The sequence below is a fragment of the Homarus americanus genome, unplaced genomic scaffold (genome assembly GCF_018991925.1).
Source record: "Homarus americanus isolate GMGI-L3 unplaced genomic scaffold, GMGI_Hamer_2.0 scaffold26351, whole genome shotgun sequence".
In the NCBI taxonomy this organism is placed as follows: domain Eukaryota; kingdom Metazoa; phylum Arthropoda; class Malacostraca; order Decapoda; family Nephropidae; genus Homarus; species Homarus americanus.
The window spans coordinates 1,017,001-1,021,499 of record NW_024724368.1 but is presented as its reverse complement, the minus strand read 5'-3'; the positions used below and the strand labels follow the sequence as shown (position 1 = coordinate 1,021,499).

General features: G+C 45.6%; 1 non-coding gene across 1 annotated transcript; it reads right to left on the bottom strand.

Annotated features, from left to right (window-relative positions):
* Positions 1 to 1,162: 1,162 nt before the first annotated feature.
* On the bottom strand, positions 1,163 to 1,235 carry Trnav-uac. Its single transcript has one exon. It is a non-coding gene; the product is annotated as a tRNA-Val (tRNA).
* Positions 1,236 to 4,499: the final 3,264 nt, after the last annotated feature.

Here is a 4,499-nt window from a genome sequence, read left to right as displayed (position 1 = left end):
TCTCCTGTGCTAATAAGGATTCCTCTTTCACGAACGGTGGGGATCAATATCTAATTACAATAATCCTTCAGCTCAAAACTTTTCCCTGACGTAACTGTAATGTGCATCGTAACTACTGCGATTGTTAAGTACTGTACGTGCATCTTCATTTACAACTGTAACTGTGTGAATTTTTATACACACACCTACATGACATATCAGATTTATAAAATAGCTTTACGTGTATTATGTGTACTATCTCCCTCGTCCCCCTACTCCCCTCCTGATAAAAAGCAATAAAGCAAAGTTATCGCCACGTCCACTGTTACCTGCTTTACCAGAGTACCACAGTATCCCCTCTAAGATCTTGGTCTCCGTTTTCTTGGGTTCCATCGTCTGCAGGCGGGTCCAGCAAGCCTCTCGTCACACGTTATCCTCTGATCAGACATAACACAGGAGAAACACCAACCCAATAAACTGAAATTACTCAACCTTGACACAATTTAAGTTCGTGATAATTTGAATCTCAACTCAGAAGTCCTCGTCAAAACTTCGACTCGGGTAAACGCGTTGTAAACCAAGCCATTAAGCCAACCCCATAAGGTGAGGTATGGGATAGGTTCTGTATCTGCTGTACCTGTTTGATAACGTGTGATTGTCCCAGGTGAAGACAATAGTGTGCTAAGGGTGATGTCCATGTGGAGGAGGAGGAGGTTGTGGGAGCTTCGTAGATGAAAGGAGGAGCGGTGATGGTGGTATGGTGGTAGTGGTAGTATTGATGGTGGTAGTGGTATTGATAGTGGTGGTGGTATTGATGGTGGTGATAAAAGTAGTAGTAATTGTAGTGGGGGTAAAAGTGAAGGGGTGATGGTAGTGGTAGTAGACTGGTAATTGTGGTGGAGAAGATATTTATGTTGGTGGTAGTAATAGTAGTTGTGAAGGTGGTGGTGGTAATTTTGGTGGTGAAGGCATCGATGTTGGTAGTAGTGGTAGGACTGATAGTAGTAGAGGTGGTGGTGGTGGTGGTGAAAGGTACATTGATTTTTTTTTTTAATTTTGCCGCGGACAGCAGCTAGTTTATTGTGCACAGTGGTAGCGTGAAAAGAATTACAGAGCAAAGGTCACAAAGTGTTACAAAGCATTTCTAGTACATTGTTTGTTTAGTTCGGTAAAATGAATAACCTGCTCTCGCCAGGGCTCGAACCTGGGACCTTCTGCGTGTAAAGCAGACGTGATAACCACTACACTACGAGAGCCGATGTTGAAAGAGGAGGTAATAGTGATACTTATACTAGTATTGATATTGTTGGCGGTCGTAGTAGTGGTGATAGTGGTGGTAGTTTTGTTGTAGTATTGATGTTGTTGGAGGTGGTAGAAGTAGTAGTGGCGGTAATGAAGGTAAAGGTAGTGGTGGTGACATAACTACCGGGCCAGCACCATTAACCCTCCCCCATGGATCACATCATTAACGCACTTACACTGATATTGATACATGAGTAAAGTTGCTTTCCGTACTTAACCGCTTAGGCTGCCAAACTTACCATGTGTGTGTGTGTGTGTGTGTGTGTGTGTATGTATGTATGAACTACTATATCTAGGGCCATCTCAGTGTGCAACATCCTCCAGCATTCCTGAACATCTCTATCAATCTCCAGAACCCCCAACATCCCCCAGTATCCCCCGGCATCATCCAGAACCCTTAGCATCCCTGTCATCCCCAGCACTCCTCCAGCATCCCTAAACATCCTCCATCATCTCCCAGCATCCTTCAACATCACCATCTTCCTCCAGAACCCCCGTCATCCCTAGCATCCCCCAACACCCCCGATCACCCCACCATCCCCCCAACACTTCCATCATCCTCCTCCATTACCAGCATTCCACAGCATCCCAATTAGAGAAAGACAGCATCCTGATTCCCCTTCAATTATATGATGATGGACGTCAGCGGCTGTATAGGTTTTTATCTGCAAAAATTACGTAAAATATGTGATATATTGTCTGGGGTAAAACACGTATACTGTGTAATGACGAACATCTGTGTATTGTGAGGAGAGGGAGAGATGTTAGACACGATCCTGTGAGTGTGAGGAGAGAGGGGGAGATGTTAGACACGATCCTGTGAGTGTGAGGAGAGAGAGACATGTTAGACACGATCCTGTGAGTGTGAGGAGAGAGAGACATGTTAGACATGATCCTGTGAGTGTGAGGAGAGAGGGAGAGATGTTAGACATGATCCTGTGAGTGTGAGAGAGAGGGAGAGATGTTAGACACGATCCTGTGAGTGTGAGGAGAGAGGGGGAGATGTTAGACACGATCCTGTGAGTGTGAGGAGAGAGGGAGAGATGTTAGACATGATCCTGTGAGTGTGAGGAGACAGGGAGAGCCAGGCTACTGTGAGACGTAGTTGAGGTACATTATGCCCTACACCACCTGCATCAATTGGTCGCTGCTTCCTTATCACTTCCTGCATACCTCCTACCTTATCGCCCTCTCTTAATTATTACCATCATCCAATTATCTCTCCTTTCTCTCTCTGTTGGTAGACTTGTTATCATCCTTCATTACAGACAACATCTTTTTTTTTACATCTGTTTTTAGTATTCAGCGGCTGGTAGCAGGTGTGGGAGTGTTGTTTTCTTCGTATGTTTGTTATCTCTCTTCTTCCTCCAGGTGTGTGTGTGTGTGTGTGTGTGTGTGTGTGTGTGTGTGTGTGTGTGTGTGTGTGTGTGTGTGTGTGTGTGTGTGTGTGTGTGTGTGTGTGTGTGTGTGTGTCATCCACTCACCCAATAGCTTTATCACCTTTACTGACAACATACGAATACAGTTTTCGTATTATATTGAGTTCATAAGGTATTAAGGATTTTGTCATTATCGACAGTTACTCAGGGCAGAGGTTCGTACAGATCACAAGTTTGAAAATAAATCAGTGAGAAATAGCAAATGTTTGATGAATTAGGAGGTTTTTCAATAACACTTGGTTCATGAAATACTTATATAGCCGGTGGTATTCGGGCCAGGAGGTATGCTGAAGTCTCTGGCAGTATCACATTCCACGAGATAAAGTCTTGGAGATACAAAATTAATTTGGGAGGATTTGGCCAAGACAGACCAAAGACGCTTGGAGCGGAGGGCCGTGGTCACCAACCCTCAAACTTAAGGATGGTTGTCTGAAGAATTGACTGTTGAGAAATTGTAGACTGGGTGTAACTTAGTCTGATCCTGGCGACGACTACATTACAAAAAGAGGGAAATTGAAAGGGCGAGGGACGAAACTGCAGCTGACCTACTGGCCCATACTAGGCAGCCCCGTTTACACCCAATGCAGGGGAGGGAAGGAATGCAGTTGACTGGAGGGAAGGGAGGGAGAGGGGAACAAATGTGTGACGGGAGGGATGAGAGGAACTGAAGGGGGAGAGTGAAATGTGGGGGAAAGTGAGGGAGGATGAGAGGGAAGTGTGAGAGGGGAAGTGAATGGGGAAGGAGGGTGAATGGAGGGGTGCTGGATAGTAAGGAAGGAGGGAAGGTTAAAGAAAAGGAGGATGAGTTGGAGGGGGATGAAGAGTGAGAGGGAGGGAGATGAGTGGGAGGGAGATGAGTGGGTGGTGTGAATTAATATGGTAGTTAACATTAGTGGGTAAATGGGGGATGTCAGTGGTGGATGGCATCGTTGAGTGGATGGGCGGGGAGGGGGGGGTGGCATTGGTGAGTGGTGGGGGTGGCAGTGGGCGAGTGACGGGGGTGTGCGTGTAGTACTATTGTCCTTGAGGACCTTTAACGCAGCTGCCGGCAGGTGGTGGTCTGGTGGGTGGCTCCTGGGTGGCTATTGGGTGGCTGCAGACAGGTGGTGGACTGGTGGGGTGTTGGTAGTGGGTGTTGGTGGGATTTAGTGGTGAGTGTTAGTGGGTGTGACTGGTGGGTGTTAGTGGGTGTTGATAGGTGTCATTGAATGTTGACACTCGACAGTGGGTGTAAGATGGTGACATTGAATAACAGTGCGTGACAGTAGGCAGTTGATGACAGTGGGAGTTAGTGGGTGAGTGACAATTGATGACTAGATGACAGTAGATAACTGTGTATTATTGGGTGACATTGGATGCCAATGTTAAATAGGGTGGCAGTATATTGCAGTGGGTGTTAATGGGTAAAAATAATCAACAGTGGGGATCAGTGTTCATCAGTAGTCAACACTTAATGTTGCTGGGTGATAGTGTGTGGTACTGGCTTACAAGACTAATCCCAGGCATTAGGAACCTTGAGTACAGAGACAGATTAAAGCATCTTAATTTGCACTCCCTCGAGAGACGTAGAGTGAGGGGCGATATGATTGATGTGTATAAATTGAAGTCAGGGTTAAACAAAGGTGATATAACAAAGGTACTAAAACTGTCCAACCAGGAACGAACTCGTAACAATGATTTTAAATTAGACAAGTTTAGATTTAGGCGCGAGATAGGTAAACAGTGGGTTGAAAATAGAGTAGTGGATGAGTGGAACAAGTTACTAAACGGCATCATAAA